Raw genomic sequence first — 21,792 nt, forward strand, 5'->3', positions numbered from 1 at the left:
GAGGATAAAAACCTGAAAGTAGTTATTAATGGAACATGAACTTGGATACAGCATTGTTGATATTAAACAAATGTCACGACGAAGAGGAGGGGAAGTCACTATGCTTCCTCTTTTTCTCGTTACGTTGCCAAAAAAATGATACTTCGAAACGCATATATCATGAAACTCATTTGTGTGATCTTAGCATTAAAGTTGTGGAATATCGTGGTAGACAAGGCCTGATACAATGCTATCGGTGTCAAGGCTTTAACCACACGCAATCAGGATGCAACTATGACCCCAAATGCGTACGATGCGGACAAAAACACACGATCAAAGAATGCCCCGATAAGGGCAATATTGAAAAACCCTTATGCTATGCCAATTGTGGGCTCAATCATACATCCAGTTATAAAGGATGTATTAAATATCCTAAGCCAAATGCTGAAAAAGTCAAGACTTACTCTAATAGAGTAATCGAAGGCAAATCGTACTCAAAAGCTCTTTCTGCTGGTATTTACACCGATACGATTAGTGAAGCAATGAAAGTTTTACTTGATCTTGCTGAACTTGTCACGGTTATAAAAAGTGCTGGTTTTCTCCAGCTCACTCAACATGTTAAAGAACTTAACAAAAACAATCAAGAAAAGAACAACACTAGTAATGATAATGGGTCTAAATAGCATCATTCGGGCGCCAATTTTGATTATGACGTGGAATGCACGCGGAGTGCTAAATAAACTTCAAGAACTAAAAAATTTCTTAATTAATTACGATATTGACATCGCACTCATAACTGAAACGTTTGCGAGTCCATGTGATAAGATTAAAATTGCGAACTATAACTGTTTCAGAGGTGATCGCATGAGTCACAGAGGTGGGGGGTGTTGCCGTCTATGTGAAGAACAACCTGCAATCCTGCCTTATTAATACAGAATCAAATAACGGACATGAGTCCATTACTGTCTCTGTGAATCTACCACTCTATGGCATTGTTTATGTTGTAGCTCTTTACAAACCTCCACAAAATATTTTGGACAAGCAATTTCTCAAAAAACTTCTTCCCGAGGACAAGAAAGTTATCCTAGCAGGAGATTTAAATTGTAAAAATGTTGAATGGGGCTGTCGTAAGTCCAATAAGAATGGAGAAAAACTTCATTACTAATAATCCCGTCTATTTCTACGCACCCACCTCCTATACACATCTTCCAAGCAACCTACGCAGAGGAGATATAATTGACATTTTTCTGACCACGACCTCCATTCCTATGTATCTAGAGACTAAAATGGACTTAACTTCAGATCATATTCCTGTAATCGCCACCTTAGGCACTAACAAAAGTAGTGATGTACTGGACTATGTTCAAAGAAATCATTACTAAAGATCCTCCTATTATTACTTGTCTCTAAACGGAGAACGACATTGATAATGCAATTGACAATTTTACTGAATGCATCTAACAGGCCTTTAACACTTGCCACTAAAAATATCCCTTGGGATTACGACTCAGAAAAACTCCCCAAGCGTATTTGAGACAAAATTAAAAAGCGAAATAACTTACGTAAGAGATTTAATGTTTCATGGTATCCAAGAATTAAAAAAAAAAAACTAAACAGACTTAATAAAAAAATTAAAAATGACATCAGTATTTACAGGACGGAAAGATGAAATGAAAAGATCAGCAGTTTCAACGAGCCCAATCAAGATTTTTGGAATTTTGCTAAAAATCTTAAGAGACAAAGTACTTGTAATAAACCTCTCATAGGCAACAATCAAATTGCTCTCACAAATAAAGACAAACAGATATTATGGCATTACATCTTGAACAGCAATTTACGCCTAATCTAGACCCGTGTGATCATAATTTCGTCACTTAAACCAACAATTTTATTCGTGAATGGCTTAATAGCATAAATATTAAAAATACCGATTACACCTCTCCTAAAGAGATTTCTGAAATTATTAGAAGACTAAAAAGTAGGAAAGCACCTGGCTTTGATCAGATTACCAATATTGCAATCAAAAACCTTCCATCGAATGTCGTCTCAAAACTCACTAGTATTCTTAATGCCTGCCTTGCCAATAATTATTTTCCTAAAAATTGGAAGACTGCCAAAATTATCTTGTTGCCCAAAGCGGGCAAAGATATTACTAAACCGGACGGGTTTAGACCCATCAGTTTACTGCCTGGCTTCAGCAAAATTTTTTATCTGAGTATCTAAAGTGGTGCTAGACACCAGGGTACCTGGATATTACTAACCCTACCCCTCATCGAACAAATTATAGTATAGTTTCGAATACATGTGAATTATAACTGAATGCATTAACGAACATATCTTAAAATGTTGTGGATATACATAATTATCAGGTAATGGTACATAATTTTTTAACAGCATATCTCCTAACGTAGTAAAGCAATAATCTGGATAGAAAGCCAATCAAGCACAGAAGCTGTCGAGTGGTAGAGCTGGAAAGAGAACATAGACAAACATGGCAAAACAAAAGAGGTAAGTGCGCTACTTTGGTGCCGCTAAACTGACAACATGCATGATACTAAAAAAGAATATATAATACAATAACAGTTCAGAAATTTGTAGATTATATATGTATAATAATAATCAGTCATTACACACAGAAATTAAGGTAGGTTAACACACATAATGGCCCGCGGGCGCTTAATATTCATAGGCTTATTTACATCATAGTTATACTTAGTTATCGCAGGATTGTCAATAAGCCTCCTGCTTGTCATAAAAATTCCACGATAGGCGGCTGTAATAATCCTTGAGTTCCTCAAGTTTTAGCTCCTTGTGGAGCTGTCTATTTTTAACATACCAGGGGCATTGCAAATTTGTCTAATTGCCCCATTCTGGGCTGCTTGCAGTCTTTTTCTAAGTGATTTACAAGAGTATGCCCATACCGGGCAGGCATAACTCAGAATGGGGCGTAACATAGATTTGTAAATGAGCAACTTGTTATCTATACATAGAACGCTGTTTCGAGCAATTAAGGGGAAGAGTGAAGCTTTACTAGCTCGAAACTTCTTGATAATATTTGTAATGTGTGGGTTCCATGTAAGAGATTTAGTGAGGATCACCCCAAGATAAGGGACCTGCTTGACCCAGGGGATGCTTTCTCCATACATCTGCAGGCAGACTGGATTTTTTTTTTTTTGTAAACAATATAGCATATGTTTTCTCAACATTAACCTTAATTCTCCACTTGACAAGCCAAGCCTCTAATGCCGGGATGTGTTCTTGTAAGTGTTGTATTGCTGAACCAACAAATGCGCTTTGTGTAAGGATCGCAGTGTCGGCTGCATACATTGCGAGTGGTATTGGGTGTAGTGGGTATGTCGTTCACGTAAATGTTGAGTAGAGTGGGGCCCAAAAGTGACCCTTGTGGTACGCCAAGCGGCTGGTGGATAATGTGTCAGAAACTTGAACGACAAAGTGTCTACCTGTTAGGTAGGATTTGATCGTGTTAGTGATGTAGTCTGGTAACCCCAGGTTGTGTAACTTGTATGTGAGGGCATCTAGCCACACACGGTCGAAGGCCTTAGCAATGTCTAGAAACAGACCACTTCTCTGCTTCTTTGTAAGCCATCACTGATCATCTCCACAACTCTATAAAGCTGGTGGGTGGTTGAGTGCTTCTGACGAAAACCGAATTGGTATGGAATGATGACCTTATGCTCCTCCAGATATTTATTCAATCTGCTCAGTATCATTGCCTCCATTATTTTACTGACAGAGCTCAGGAGGCTGATGGGACGATAGGACTCGGGTGCAGTGGCTGGTTTGTGAGGTTTCAGTATTGGCGTAATTTGAGCAGTTTTCCAACATGCCGGAAAGTGTTGCCACTGTAAGATGCAGTTAGCCAGCTTGGTGAAATAACATATGGTCTTTGGTGGAAAATTCTTGATCATCTGATTGGAAATACCATCCAACCCAGGGCTCTTTTTCCTTCTCAGCCTTTTGATGTAACTGCAGACCTCCGACGGCATGACTAAGATTATGTTGTCGGTGCATGGGCTTGTGTAATTGTGATGAAAGTCAGCAATAAGCTGATCTGTGTTGTTGTCTGAAATGTTGTTCATACAGAACTGAGATTCCAGATGCTGCGCGAAAAGTTCTGCCTTCTCAGCTCCAGTGTAGTGGATCCCTTGAGGCCCGTTAAAGGGCGGAATGGCCTTGTAGCATTTTTTATACCTTTTCACGGCTTTCCATAATGAACTATCCTCGCAGGAAAGTGACACCAGGTTGTGCAAGTTTGTTTGTAAGAGACTTGACTGCCTCAGACACTTGGTTGAAGTGCCGTTTGTCTTGTGGGTGCCTTGTTCTCTGGTATTGCCTTCTGGCTGCATTCCTTTGTTTTAACAATAGACGTAACTCTAATGGTTTGAAGGCTTTCTCAGGTTTAACCTCTGTCCTTGCTTTCTCATAAGCAGATTGAACTTGGCAGGTGAATTCCTTAACCAAACTATCAATGTCATCCCCCGAATGTATCGTTGAAATCGTGTACTGAATGTTGGTTAGAGCTTTGGCAAAAATTTGCCAGTCGGTGCGAAAGCAAAATTTTTGAGAGGATTATTTTAAAGAGACTTGAACCTTACTTTTACAAGATTCCACCCGAGCAATTCGGTTTCCAGAAAAAGTTAAGCACCATCAAGCAGCTTGTTAGATTAGCCGAATTTTTCGGTGCCGCTTTGCACAACAATCAGACGGTTGCCTTACTCATGCTAGACGTGGCGAAAGCTTTCGACCGCGTCTGGCATGAGGGGCTTATCCAAAAGCTCATCACTCTGGATTTTAGTCGAGACATCATTCTCCTCCTCAACTCTTTTATTACAAATAGAAGATTCTTTGTTAACATTCACGATGATAATTCTCATTGCAAGACACTCAAAGCCAGAGTGGCTCAAGGCTCTGTACTTAAACCTATTTTGTATATTTTTTACGTCTCAGACTTCCCGAAGATAAATTATGATGTTAATTCCTTCCTCGGATGTTACGCCGATGATACGGCCGTCGCCATTAAGTCTTTTAACGCCGATACTGCTATTAAAAATATGCAAAAATTTGTCTCTGATATTGAACAGTGGTGCAAGCAATAGCGCATCTCCATCAACGCTCAAAAATCACAACTTCTCTTAATTAACAAAAAACGCATAATGACTCCTGCTAGAAGAAAACTTAAAAAAAAATTTTCAATATTACTGTACCTGAAGTTAAAAAAGCTACTTACCTCGGGGTAGTCCTGAATAAGCAATTCAAATGGAAAGACCATATTATTAAAGTCAGAAGCAAAGATCACACAGTAATGAACAATCTTGCACCCCTACTGGGTAAATACTCTAAATTGGATCTTTCCCGTAAAAGACATCTTTATACGGCCATTTTTAGGCCAACTTTTTTCTATGCATCCCCTGCCTGGGCTACAGTTACAACTAAAGTATAAACTGCAAGTTTTACAAAACAAGTTTATGAGACTTATTACAAATGCACATTTTTATGTGTCAAACGACACTCTTCACAAAGATCTTAAACTGGATACTATTGAGAAATACCTCCATAAAATGAACAAGAACTTTTTCGACAAAGCCATACAATGCGACTTTTTACGTTATTTTAAAGTTTTTGATTATATTCCACTGAGAGAGGACAGTTGTATCAGACCTTACGCGACTCACCTCACCCGTGACGATAATTTCACTACATAGTTCGCTTTCACGGATTTTCCTGTATATATGTTATTTTATCATTTGCATCTTTTTATGTGTCTTGTATGTAATATGTTACAATATCTGACTTAGATAATAAAAATTTTATGAGACTTATTCTCATATTTTTAACCACCCATCCATCATGAAACAACACTACCAGATACCAACTTGTATTTAGCCTCTCCATGCGCGCGGCTTTCTTGGTTCTCTTTCTTCTTGTGACGCTGGTCACCCCCTCCTTTTCTCATTTCCGACGCCTTCTCACTCCCCGGTCAAACCGTTCAACGTCTTGTGCCCTACTGGGATACTTAGTCAGAGAGCCGGCGACGTCGCGAGCTCAACAGCGACAGCCCGGCATAAAAGTATCCCCCCCCAAAAAAAAATGAAGTGCAGATAAATAATATTTTACGCAATCTTGATTAATGTAAAATTAGAAATATTTGCGTAGAAAAGGACAACTTTTGAAATATTTGCAATTTATAACAGGGATGTCAAACTCATAGGTACACTTGGGCCAAACAAACAAGGTTTAACTTTAGGCGGGCCGAAAAAAAAAATCAATATTCATAGAAACGTAGATTTATTTCGAATAATACAATAATAAACATATATATATATATATATATTTATATAGAAAAGAACAAGAAAAATTTAATGTTTACGTCCTGATACTTGACATCTCTTCTCTGCTATTATCTTTCCTATTTCGGGAGAAATTTTGTTTGCAGTGATAACTTTCAACGCTGACCCAAGGTGAGCATCATTAATACGGTTTCTAATAGGAGACTTATTACCTTTCATGACTGAAAATAACTGCTCGCACCGATAAGTGCTACCAAACATGGAAATAATTTCATATGCGAATTTTCGAGTATTTTCAAACCTGGCTGGTAAATATTTGTAAAATTCAGGCACGCCCACTTCAGTGAATTTTGCTTTCAAATTTGAGTTGCATTGAATTTTGATCACCTCCATTTGCATATGGCTGGGTACTGAGTCAATACTTATTGAGAAAATCGAAGGAAAAAAAAAAAAATTGTCTTCGAGGGAACTAAAATCATTAAACCTTGTTTCAAATTCAGTTGTTAAATTTGCAATTTTTTCTGCGTATTTTTGATACGAACAAGTATCATCTAAACTTGATTTGTTCATGCTGCACGTCGGGAAGTGCGTCAAATCTTCATTTTTAAGTTGTTTTTTCCAAAGAACTAGTTGACATTTGAATGCTTTAATTATGTCAAACATGTTCGTAATGATATGATCTTTTCCTTGTAACGATAAATTTAAATCGGTTAAGTGTTTGGTTATATCAACCAAGAAAGATAAATCTTGTATCCATATTGAATCGTAAAACAAACTTACGTCTTGATTTTTCGTTTTTAAAAACTGACATATTTCTTCTTTCAAATCCCAGAATTGTTTGAGAATCTTGGAGCAAGATAACCAACGTACCTCGGTATAGTAGGACAAACCCGAATATTCACTATCTAACTCACTTAAGAAAGCAGTGAATTGACGCTGATTTAAACCTCGAGATCTTATAAAATTTATAACTTTTTTTTATATATGACAAAACATTCTCCATATTTATTACTTTCGTGCATAGAACTTCTTGATGTATAATACAATGCATATGATGAATGTTTGAACCGTGAATTTCACTAAGTTTTTTTCTTAGTAATGCTAGGAAGCCCTTGTTTTTCCCGGTCATTGATGCAGCGCCATCTGTAGCTACAGAATTTAATTTTGCCAAAGGTAGATTGTATTTCTGAAGAAGTCCAAAAACACAAGTAAATATATCTTCTCCTGTGGTAGTACCAGGCATCGGTATTAGTTCCAGTAATTCCTCAAAAATGTTAAAATTCTTGTCACAAGAACGAAGAAACACTGCTAATTGAGCTTTGCCACTAATGTCCGTGCTCTCGTCACAGGCAATGGAGAAACTTTCGAAACTAGATGATTTTGCTTTAATCTGATCACTTAAATTCGCGGCTAAATCAGTAACTCTTTCCGCGACTGTATTTCGAGGCAAAGAAATTGATTGAAAAGCCTTCACATTTCCAGGACAAACAATTTCTCCAGCTTTCATTAGGCATTCTTTGATGAAATCACCGTCAGTAAAAGGCTTCGAATGTTTAACTATCAACTCGGACAAGACGTAGCTTGCATGTACCGCCGCTTCACTTTCTTGCAATACTTTACTAAACATGGACTGTTGCTTTTTCACTTTTAACTTGAGCTCTTTCAACTTTTCTTCTCTCATTAATCCTTCGTAATTGTTATATTTCGATTTGTGTTGTTCGTAATGACGTTTAATATTATATAACTTTGGTACATTAATAGTATTATTACATATCAAGCAGATTATTTTATCTTTTATTTCACAGCAAAAATATTCTAATTCCCATTTTACTTGGAATATTCTATGTTCGTCAGCGATTTTTCGTTTAATTTTACTACCACTTGGTAGACATACTGAATACAAAGGGCTGGAATAAACACGGTTAACTTTAAAAAGTTAACAAAAATCTATTCTTTCCACAAGAGATAAATCAAAAAGCTGAAATATTTCTTCAAAAATATTCTAACAATATCACAAAATGTCAACGTTTAGCAAAAATCAATTCAAAACAGAGAAACTAATTCTATCTCACAACGAAATCGCTACAAATCAATCACAGTATTAAGTAAACAAACAGTTCGCTAGAACTACAGCTACTACTGAGATGAGTTGTTTGTTCTCGGCTTTTATAAGCTTTATAATTAATTTCTCGAATATACTGGAAACATATATAAATATCTGGATTTTTGTGGATGGCAACAGCAATTACGAGATATTTATTTATTAGGTATTGTATGCAACAGGCGTCTCAAGACCAGAAGAGGAAAATGCGTAACCTAATGCTGATTGGTTATTAAAGGTCACGTGGTTTTCTTTACTTTGGACGTCAGCATTAACACTAGAACTTAGCTGTGTAAGTTTACCACTTTTGGCGAAAATTTAATATTTAGAATTGCCAAAATAAAAACGCCATATCACAGTTGCTAGTTGCATTGTTTGTGATGAATTACCAAAATAATTCATTAGTAAGATGGGGTATATTAAAAGGAGCAACAATTTGCTTAAAAATTTACATTAAGGTTCAGAAGTGGTGTCAGTTTTTTCAAAGTGAGCCAGAGTCAGGCCGAAATGTTAATACAACATTTTGTTTATTTAACACTGTTTATATTATATTGTAGTTCATATGTTTGCGATGTGCTGTTTACCACTTTTTGAGATGAATATATTTCAGAGACTAAAATCATATTTTGATGTTCAAAGTAAAGATATGATCACATTAAAATGGAATATATAACGCATTTTATAACATATGGAATTATTTGCATGCATTTCTCCGGTCATAACTAAAGAATTATAAAACAAAATTAAGAATTCAAGTGTGAACAGGCATACCAAACAGTATATTTGAAGTACTATATTACACAGGAATTATATAGAAATTGATTTGAAATAACTGTTTTGGGTTTGTATTATAATAAGTTGCAATGACAGGAATATTATGGTAATGCCATTGTGAATTAAAGTATATTTCTGCTAACTTTTATTTTGCAACTGATGTCAAAATTAAAATTGCTATATTTTATAACTGCAAACTGGTTTAATAGTTATAAGTGTATCTACTTATAATTTCCATTAGAATATCATTTATGTTATTGATAATTTGTCAGTATGTTTTCTCATGTTAAGGAATTACATATTATTTATTTTGAAGATACAACTTTTCTACCTTTTTTTTTTCAAATCCATTTCACTTAATAAATAATGTGACGCATTTCAATATATATTCTTTCACAAGATATTTTGGCCCTGTTCTGTTATCGGAACCAGATTCAGAAATGTATATATCAAGGTTGGCCAAACTTCATTTCAGTAAGCACGTAAAAGCCACAAGTTCATATTTACATCATTACAGAAGTAGTGGAGGAGGTTTTAAATAGAAAGAAATCCCTGATAACTTTGTAAAAAGAGTCTAAACTAATCAATTACTTCCTTTTGGACACTGAATAGTTTTAGTTTACCATATTTTATATGCATGAGCCGCACAAATTGCCTGCAAGAGCCGTATAAGGCTCGCGAGCCGCACATTGGCCACAATTGATATATATATTTTGCATGTGCAAAATATATATGTATGCATACACACACAAATAGACATGCACATGTATATACATACATACAATAAATCCTCATAACAGAAGAGTATCAATATTTCTAGCAGCTACTTTCTTAATTTTGCATGAAGTTATCCTGGTTATGAAATCTCATTTTCATATTTGTTCAACTACCTTTCTTCTAATTCAGAAGTCAAACAACAAAAATCAGCGTTAATTTACGAAATTTTCACAGGACTAGTTTCGATGGTTTTACCGAACCATCATCTTCAGCTGCAAAACCGCAAATGAACAAGATAGGAAATAATGTTTAGATAAGATATTTCCTATCTTGTTCATTTGCGGTTTTCCAGCTGAAGATGATGGTTCGGTAAAACCATCGAAACTAGTCCTGTGAAAATTTCGTAAATTAACGCTGATTTTTGTTGTTTGACTTCTGAATTAGTATTTATTCGGCGTGTTATTGTGTCTTAATTACCTTTCTTCTATAATTCAAGGTAATTTCATATGTTGTATAAAAATTAAAAGCAGTTTTATAGAGTGTTCGTAAGATTATTCTTTATCTTCACCTGTGATTTTTTAATATTGTGAATTCATTGTATTCCTGATTACTTGTATTTACATTCCACAATAAAATATGAGCATATAAAAAGTGTGGTTTCATTTTGGCATGAATGCAACTTCAGTACTTGGTTTAAATTTCATAAAACTTTCCTGAGTCAATAGGTGTTTTTCTAAAATTAATACCATAAATACTTAAATATACACTTATGCATTATTTCATTTAGCCTGTTTATATTATAGACTTTTAAAAATTTAGTAGCTTATTCATATTCAGTTCTTGTTCTTCATTTTTAATCTAACTGATATGCAGTTTGAAGTTTGCTCACATGGTATCAAGCTTATAACAAATTGGTTAAATGTGGTACTTTATGGTGTATTTTCAGGAAAAGCAGCTACAGGTTTTATAATCTTAAATACTTTTCACAGTTATATATACAGGAGTGTTTGTGCTCCGGGGAAATTCCGGAATTCCGGGGATTTTGAACTTCGATACCCGGAAATTCCGGGGATCGTCGTTCAAAAGGAAGTAGGAATAATAATGAATTATTTATTTTGATCTGGGTAATTTTGTTTGCTTTGAAAGCAGAAAACGCAAGGTCAGTGTGTGTGGTGAAAACTTTTCCTTTCTTTCTCCAAAGGCAGTGATAATGCGTGAAAAGGGGGAAAAAACTTCTTTTTTGTTCTTTCCTTATTGCGAGTTATGACTCATTACCCCGGTTCTCGGACATTCTCTTCTGGATTTTTTTCGGCAAGTAGGACTTCGTTCGACCAGATGTGCGATCACGTGACTCTGAGTTCAAAGGTCTTATCTCTCCTGGCGTAGCGCCAATAAGTAGAAAAGGGGGATTTTTCGCCGTATTAGCTATTTGTCATTGATCGCTTCTCAACTTTTTTTCCTCCGCTGTGTAAAATTTTCGTTTCATTTATTGATGCACGTGTAAATTTTCCGTTTCGTTTATTCAAAAATCATCCAATAGCAAAAGAATTCCAAATTTCTCTGATGAAAGCGTATACTAATACAGCACAGCATATGAAACAGAAATTACCCCTTAAAAATTCATATCTAATTAGTTTTACAGCATTAGATCCAGAGCTAAAAGGTAAAACCAGTACAATATTAGCTTTTGAAAAATTATCATCTTTTATGTCCCATATTTTTAGTGATAATGAAAAGTCAAAAGTAGAAGCTGAAATAAGATTATGAAGAGCTGAAATAAGGTAAAGAGTGATATTGATATCACCAAAGAAATGCTCTACACATCTGATGAAAGTGGAAATCAAGTCAAGTATACAATTGATAAATATTGGCCTAAAGTTTTTAATTTAAAAGATGATTTCACAAATGATTATAAGTATCCTACATTGGCTAAATTGGTCAAAGCCTGGCTTAGCTGCTTCCATGGCCCATTAGTGGAAAGTGCATTCAACTTAATGGATACACTTGTCACTGACTATAGAACCTCTCTTAAGATTGATTCCCTAGATGCAGTGCAGACTATTAAATATGATTTAATGGCTTCTAAAGAAACCTCATGTGAAAAATATGGCTCAAAAAATCCAATGACTGATCCAATTCACAAAGATCTCTTACTGAATATGAACAGAAGTTGGAAAACATATCAAGAGGACTTAAAACCATGTATTTCAGATGAGTCACCTATAAAAGTCTCTGAAAAACCTTCTACATTAGCAGAAAAGCAAACTGCTTCTACCTCTGCATGTGCAGTTCTCGAGGAAATTTCTTCAACTGTAAATGAGGAAAATAAAAGTCAACCTTCCTGCAATTATGAAGTTCACCACAAAAGAAAGACAAGACCACAAACATCAGAAAATAAAAAAAAGCAGCAGAAATTAGATAATTTTTTTTAAAAGAATTAATTCAGGTAGTTTAAAATATTTACATAAAATGTAGTAGTTTATATGTTTGAAAATTTATGGTTATTAATTTTGCAAAAAAAGTAATTCATTGAACTTTTATAATTAGGTCATTCAATACTTCATAATTGTAATTTTTCATTTCTCTCCCCCCCTTCTCGAAACTCCAAAATGTCGGTTAGTATGTCCGTAAAAGTTTCAGGGGATTTTTTAGGGTCCCACAAACACCCCTGTATATCTTTAAATTATAATGTTTTTAAAATGTAGGGTTATGAAAACTATGTCAGTGCTTGCATTGTTATAGTATTCTATATTAAGAATTAGTCAACTTTTTATATAAACCAACAGATTTTTAACATCTGAGATAAGTATGAGTAGTGTGCTCTCTAAATTTTTTATCGCTTAATATTCAAATTTGGCATCTTCGCTTATTTGTTATCTGATGAAGGTTTTTACTTGTTTCATCCTCGTTATTCTCCATAATACAAATGAAATAGTTAAAAATTATCTTTCAAAAAATTAGCAAAAATATACAAATTTTATTCAGCTTTATTTTCCTAAAATAAACACTTGCATTTATGCTGGAAATAAAGCAAAGATAGGTGTTTTTTCAAATAAATGTGTGTGCTGAAATAGCTTTAATGAATAACACCGTATTCATTAAGCTATTTAATTTGAATATAAAAAGTTTAAGGGCTATATACAGAAGTCACGTAATATATTTTGCTTATTTATAATTGAACTAAAGAACAAAATAAGGAAAAGATCATTACAAACCTTGCTTTTTATGGAACTCCAAGTTTCACACATTTTATCATGTTATTATAATTATGGCGAGTCTTTAATCTTAAATCTTAAAGTGACTTAAAACTCACTTAAAAGTGAGATCTTAAATCTCCTGTGGTGAGAAACAGTTCTAGACATCCTACTTCACTGAATTTAATATTTTTTCACTTTACATTATGAATGCATATTCTCTGTTTGCTTAAAATTGATGACGAATATGGCGTAACTTTAGCGACGGTATCTTTGTGCATACGTTTATGTGCTTTTAAATATCTCATCACATAGAAAGACACACTGCAAGATTTGCATTATGTTTAAATATCTATATAATATGGATATGTTTAAATATCCATCTCAGTAATAAAAGCAAAAAGAAAGAAAGCGAAGTGCAAGCTCTTTGATTTAAACAAACTGCTAACAATTGACGAGATACGCAGTTGGAGGAGAACTAGAAATAGAGCCAAAAACGTTTCAGGACTGTCATGTGATATAGTTAATGACAGTAAAGATAAGCATTTTACGTTATCTATCTTGAGATGCCTGTTGCAGCATGGCTCTAGAAACTTCTGGATGAATTGGTCACAGGGCTTCGAAAATAGGTTTTCGTGTCATAACGAACTTTGCATTTATCTTGCATAACGCATCCTGCAGAGTATAAATATGGGTCTGAGAACAAGAGAGTTTGCTTGTGAATCAGGTGCCAGACTTTGCAATTAGCTGAATTACAAGTTAGTGTTTATCCTGAGAAAGTGATTTAGGAATCTGAGAAGTGATCCTTGATTTGTTTTCAGCCATTTTTGTTCTGTGTGTAATAGTATTGTGCCTATTCTCCTAATAAATTGTTCATACCATCCTGCTTATCTGGACTCATTGTTTAAAGAAACATCAACAATCCTATCACCTAACTGGGCAATGATTACGTATATGATAAATGTGTAATTCACATTTACAGTAGAATAGTTATTATAAAACATGACTTTATAAATAGATTTAATATATGTGTAGATTAAGTATAGGATAAATGCATAGCTTAGATTATAGTAGAATCTAAGCTATGCATTTATAGAACAGTTATAACAATTTTGTTAAATTTATAATAAGATACATTATTAAATTAAAATAAGACATCCAGATTAGTTACATAAAAATCAAATAATTTGTTATAAATACACAAATTTTAAAAATACTTAAATAGCATAATTTTCTTAAACATTATTTAGTGACTTTTCTTTTAAACTTTTGGCATTCAATTCACTGCAATACAAATGATCATAGCTGGGATCTGAATTAACAATTAATTGATTTAATAAAATAGGTTTGGTATTATTTTTTTCTGATGTTGAAGGATTTCCAAACTGTACTTTTTTACACATTTTTCGTTTTTTAACTGAATAAAATCTCTTTTGGGGAACAATTTTTTTTATTTGTTGGTTCTTTTGAAATTGAAGCATGTGCTTTATCTAACAAAGGAACTTCTAATAATTAATCAATTGCATTTAAATGCTTTTTTATTTGTGTAGCAAGATTAATGTCCATATTTTCAATACAGTTTAATTTTTCAGAAATTGAAAATGAAGATTGAATAAGTTCACTAATGCATGTTTTACTTACTGTTAAAGATTCATAATTATTCCTAGTAGGTATTCTGTTTAGTGGGTCTATATAAGATTCTGTCTTTTTTTCAGACATGATTACAAAATGTATATGTTTACACATATTATTTAAAATAGAATAATCATGGCATGTACATTTATAAGCTTTTAAACAGCATGAACAAAGTCTACAAGTTATGAGGCATAAATCATTACAAACATGATCTCTGATAATTTTATAAAAATTTTCTCCCAGTTCTGATGAAACTTCCCATACATCATCTTTTTTTACACAGTTAGCATTTAAAAGCTCAGCAGCTTTATGACGTTGAAATGTTTTTGTTGTCTTCTTCATTATTTTTCCTTTCTGATATTTTATGTAAGTGTCAAACTTTTGATCACTGACAAGATTAATTAACTCGATGATACATTTATCAACCCGTTTGGTTTTCTTCCCATCTAAATAAATATATTTTAATTTCCGATGAAATGTTTCAACATACATATTGGTGTTGATTTTAGCCCCTTTTCTGAAACAGTATGCCCACATTTTGGCTCTTTCAAAATAGTATGTCATAAAATATTTATGGAATTCTCTCGTGTCTTCATATTCACATAGTTGCTCAGAAAATGTTTCTAACATTTTGTTGAACATTTCTTCATCTAATTCATACATTCAAGTTTTTAAAGTTTTGTACACTGCTTGTCTTTTATGTTTTGGCACAGAATTCAAATGACCTTACCATGCTCTGTCCACATGCCAAACACATAATAATTTTTGGCAAGAACCAAATGTATGCTCCCATGCATTATAGAAACATGGGAGCATCATCGCTCATGAAAACCTTTGGCTTGATATCACTGATCTTTTTGATGCAGTTAAAAAAGTTTACCAAAATTTTTTCTGATACTGTTGATGATATTAAGAAAGCAACTGGTATACCCTCTTCATACATATCAACGACAAGCAATGTTACAAGTTCAAATCCATAAGCAGAAATTCCATGTGTAGAATCAATACAGATTCCATCATTACCAAATTCTATCAACATTTTTTTTTTTTAAATTCTGTCATTATTGCTAACATGAAATCATTTTCGTTTACATTTGCATATTTTTCTCCTTGACGTTTATACATCAGAATGGGGTTGAATTCCATTTGCGACATCGTATTAACCCAGGACCAAACACTTGTCTCATCATCTGTTAAAATTAATCCTTTAGAATTAATGCTCAGACCAAAATCCCTCTTAATGTTATGCAGGTCTTTTCTCGTTATTAACTGTTTTGTTTCAATATCATCTCTCGAAGAGAATCTTGCATCTTGCAAAATTCGTTTCTCTTCCACCCCCTGCAATAATTTACCTGAAATAATTTTAAAAGATAATTAGGAGATAAAAATTATATATACTATAAGCAAAATAAAGTTTTTCATTCATATGAACTTGAAAAGAAAATTTTATATTATTTTATACCTACTAAATATTAATTCCATGCAAACGATGGTATGATATTAGAATATCAGCTTGCAACTGAATTTTTTTTTTTAATGAACACGAATACAATCATTGCCCTAATCAATTATTTCAACAATATATAAAATAGTAAGTGTTTTGAAATTTGAACATCAACTTAAGGAGTACAGCAACTGAGACCAATATTTATCCAGCGCTTTTTGCATTTCTGCCTTATAAGACACAAGCAACGTATGTTGCAATGTTTCAGGAAGTGAAATGTTGGTACCCTAAGTAGAAGCCGGACATTATAAAATTTGATTTTGAAGCCGCAGCCATCAATAGCTGTATGTTAGAATTTCCCAGTTCGACTATATCCGGTTGTAACTTTCATTTTAATCAATGTTTGTGACATAAGATGAATGGGGAGAAATGGGTGTAATAAAGGAATATAAAGAGAACGAAGATTAAGACATGTCTGTAGAATGATTTCTGCCTTAGCTTACTTGCCAATAGAACATGTAGATGATACTTGGAGCATTGTATGGGAAAAAGCTTTCAGCATTGACAAACTTACCACATTCATTGATTCTTTTGTCGAGCAGTGGATGGAAAATCCAAATATGCCCATTAAAATACGGAATGTACACGGACAGCATCATAGGACAAATAATTCTGCTGAAAGGTGGAATTCTAAATTAAACACAATCACTGGCAGAAACCAGCCTATTGTGCACTTATTAGTTAAAATACTAAAAGAAGAAACACAAAAAAGTGTCTTTTAATTTGAAAGCCAGAGAATTAGGCGACCCTGAAATAACAAGGAAAAAAGCATATGTAAAATTGGATGAAAGAATTAAAAACATCCTAAAAGAATTCGAAACATCAAACAATTTAGAAAAATGTCTAAAATCTTTCAGTTTTGTAACTAGGTTGGACTAAATTGTAAATTATATTTATGCCTTTATAATAAAGGATAACTAGTATTTATTTACTAGTATTTGTTTTGTATATTTTACTTCTAATATTTATTTTTACTTACATTAATGCAGCTAATTAATTTTATGGTAACTGCACCTGTTCTAGAGGGCTATCCAGAAAGTAGATTACGTTTTGGAATAAAAAAATAAACAAAGTATAGGAAACAAATTTTATTATATACAGATGAAAGCCACACTCAAATACTACTTTTCTACATAGTCACCATACAAATTAAGGCATTTATCGTAGCGATGTACGAGCTTGGAAATTCCTTCGTCGAAAAATTCGGCCGCCTGCGCCTTCAACCACTTCGTTACCTCTTCTTGCCTTCCATCTTGCACAAAACTTGTGGTAACCAAGCTTTTCGCTGATGATTTCGTGCAACAAACTTCGCGAAATTTGTGGAAAACTCAAAGAAAGTTCCGTTATTGTGAAATTTCGATTTTCACGGACTTTAGCATCGACTTTTTCGAGAAGTTCGGCGGTCACTATGCTGGGTCTCCCACTTCGATCTTCGTCGTGAACATTGGTTCGGCCATTTTGAAATCTTATGACCCACTGACGCACTCCACCTTCAGTGATAATGTAGTCCCCATACACTTCACGAAGCTGCCGATAGATTTCTATCGGTTTACAGTTTTTTGCAGTCAGAAACCTTATTACTGAGCGCACCTCGCAGCTCGCGGGATTTTCAATTAACGCAGACATTTCAAACCGTCACAGTATCTGAACGGAGCACAGCACGAACCTCTCACTAGCACGGCTAGATGCAGACTGAGCTGCGCAACGCTCTGACCCCAAGATGGCCGCGCTAGCCCCGCCCCTAGCGGACACAGACGGAAACGTAATCTACTTCCTGGATGGCCGACTCTAAAATACAGTTTTCCACAAAATCCCTGAAATTTTTATTTTTATTACATTTTATATTTACACAAAAGTTTTTATTTTTATTACATTTCGCTATGTTTAAAATGCATTCGCACTATAATATCATAACAATTTAAATACATATAAATAATTAAATATTATTGGCAAAAATTTATTTATCATTGTAATTCGATAATCGAGTGCAAAAACAGAAAATGTCGGTAAAAGAGATTTGCCACTTAAAATACTGTTTTAAATTATATTTACGATTTTTAAAAGTATTTATTTACTTATTTATCTGCACCCTTTATCTGTTCTAAGATGGGGAAAAGATGTGCAGCTCTAACCACGATGAGTTTCGAAGTGTCCGCTCTGATCGCGAAATTGTATGTGTTCGCTCTGGCAACGTCCGCTGTAGCCACACCACCTGTTCACAAATGTGACAATAGATTACTGGCGAAAACTCTAAACTGACTATTAGCTCATTAGTATAATATAGTTACTGAAAAATGTAAATATCATAGCAGATGTATCTTATATACTAAAAACTAATGGAATAAAAAAAGTATCTTTAAATTTACAAATATGCCTATACAGTAGATTAGTAAGAAATATGATACTTAATTTAACAATAAGAAAAACAATTGTTACAAATATCAGGTTACTTAAATATAGATAATTAATCACTTTTATAAAAATATTTAATATGCTGTTCATAAATACAAGAGAAAACAATTTACCATAATTTTAAATCAGGCAAAATATTAATCTTAGTTTCATCTAGATTTTGAATCACACTTCAGCATTTTCAAGGTCCCTCTTCTTCAAGAGAATTATCCAAATTTATATTAAAAGCAGTTGACAGAGAAACACAAACATTGCACCATTCAGATAAAACAGTAATGAAACAAATTAAGATATTAGAATTATAAATGTGTTAATTCCTTCATAACACATTTAGAATTGTAATATCTTGGTTTTACATGCTTCATTATTATTTTCCACAGCAGACAGTGTTACGTTCAACTTTACTTTGCTCTACCCACTCCTTCCATTTTGCAAAAGTTTTGTACTCTTGAAGAGATACCTGTGTCTGTCCTCAAAGCTGATAATTTTTTTTAAAATCTATGCAAATTAAGTCTGCTGTTAAGCCTAATTTTAAATTTCACACTCGCGTGTTTCTCTCCCAATCTGAATTTTCCATGAATGATTTTCATTATCAACTTCATTAATATTAAAATTCATTCACTTTTGGAATTTTGAACCACCTGTATATTAATGACAGCTGGAAAGGCTCCAACTGCATAAGTAATTATAGTTTTATTTAAGAGAAATTAATACAATCAAAATACGGTCTAACACATAACTTGCCTGCTATGCTTTGCTTTTCTTGTTTAGGAATAGGGAGATGACAAAGGGATTTTTCATGCTTGTAATGTTCTTTAAAATATACAGCTTCAAAACGATTGCCAAAATCTTTTAATATGACAGTAGCTGTGCAAGAGAAACCTGTTTTAAAAGTCCCTTGTGCTTTTAGCTGTCTTTCACCTTTGCCTTTTGCTTTGTATGTCCCACTTCTATTACAGCAAAACAGCGTCATGGTGTAATTTTTATGTTTCTGCCCAGATGAATCTACCACAAAATGAGTCTTTGTTTTTCTTTCTCCATCCGATAGCCACGAATAAAAGTCTAATAAATAAATAAATGTATAAATTTTCATAATAAGGGCATCTAATTAGTAAATAAAAATATGCAGATTGCAGCCACACAGAAAAATAATCTTAATTGTTAAAACTATAGTGTTCTGAAATTATATGTTTCAAAGTAATTAATTTGTTAATTTTTTCAAATAAATGCATATTTGTGTGCTGAAACAGCTTAAATTAATAATACCATATATATGGTGTTTCTTCAAATAAATGTATTGCTGAACTAGCTTTAATGAAGCTATTTAATTTACAAATAAGTTATTTAATTTTAATGTAAAAAGATTAAGGGCTATATACAGAAGTTACGCAATATACTTTGCTTATTTATAATTGAACTAGGAAAACAAAATAATAAAAAGTTCATTGCATACCTTGCTTTTTTTTTAAACTCCAGTTTTATACATTTGGTCATATTGCTGTAATTATGGCAAGTCTCTAAGTGAGATCTTAAATCTCCTGTAGTAGGAAATAGTTCCCGGCATTCGTCTTCGCCGCATTTAATATTACTTCGCCTTATATTATGGATACGTATCCTATGTTTAGCTAAAGAATTTTTTGTACAAAATTGCTTCGTACAATACGTACACGAAAATGGTGCAACTTTATTGTTTAAATTCGCGTATTCTTTGTGCATGCGCTTTCAAATATCTTTTCGCATAAAAAGATGAACTGCAAGATTTACATTTAAACATATCCATTTTGATAATAATAATAATAATAATAAAAAAAAGCAATATCCTTGATTTAAACAAACCGCTAACAATTGGCGAGAAACACAATTCCCGTTGGCGAAAAACGAGAAATAGCGCCTAAAACGTTTCGGGAGTGTCACGTGGTATACAGCCAATGACAGTGAAGATGAGCATTTTCCTCTTCTGGTCTTGAGACGCCTGTTAAATGCACGCGCTGTTCTATTTTTAACCTTCCAACGCAGCTGTCTTTTCAAAAATCGTCTGCGTTGCTAAGGCAACATGAAGCAAATCTAATTACAATTCTAAATAAAAAAAAAAAAAAAAAAAAAAACTAAATAAATAACTATGAAATTCGTAACAATAATGAATTAAGTAATAATTAATAATAAAGCAAAGTGCATGCACATGCATGCACCAATATATCGTACAAAACTATGATTGAAAAACTGAGACCATGAGTTCGGCCACATTCGGCTATCGGGGGATGCGTACAAGTTCTGAGTGCACGTGTCCCCCAAAAGCAGAAGGTAGCTGAACGCAAGCTACTCACACGCATTTGTAATTTAAGTAGTGTGTGTGTCAGCTCGTTGTGAGTAATCTAACAACACTCAATAAATTATCGTTAATTACTTAGCAGTAAACATTTCATTTTTTTATTCGTCGATATGTTATTTTATTATTATATATTATTATTTGCCGATATATTGGCCTGGCCGCAAAAATATTTGTTGTGGGCCGCATGCGGCCCGCGGGCCACGATTTGACATCCTTGCTTTATAAGAAGGATTTATTGATAAACGTAATAATCACTTATTATGTTACTGATGATTAGAATTCAATTCTTGACAATTCCATTCTAAATTAGAATTTTAAGGATATAATGAAAATACGCTACGCAGAAAAATACATTTTAGGATGAAAAATGAGTTGATATTTTATGTTTAAAAACTTCTTAAGTTCATTTAATAAACATCGTACCCTCTTTGGTAATTGAATCCAGAATGTTGAGTGTCGTTTATATAATTATTCTTACTTGTCCACATAACTTGCTGACCTGCGAGCCATTAAGTAGCTGCAGATCATTTCTACATAATCTTTGAACTTCCATTAATTCGGTCTCTAGAGGGTTGTATGTTTATATCATAATTTGACATTTATAAAAATGATTATTCTAAAACTTATGTTTCTATAAAAATATACTGTGCTTTAAAAATATGGATGATAGTATCAGCCGCTGTTTCAGCAACTTCATAAGCAACAACTTGTTTAGAAATAAATTATGCAGTTAATGTCACAAAATATTTTTGAACACAAAACATAAATTTTTAATTGCTGCATTTGCTACAAACAAGAAAGAAAAGTAAAACCTTACATTCTAGTAAATTTTGCAGTCG

Source organism: Stegodyphus dumicola, chromosome 10, assembly GCF_044657685.1.
Source record: "Stegodyphus dumicola isolate Sdum_Otavi_A_Nest chromosome 10, ASM4465768v1".
Classification (NCBI taxonomy): Eukaryota; Metazoa; Arthropoda; class Arachnida; order Araneae; family Eresidae; genus Stegodyphus; species Stegodyphus dumicola.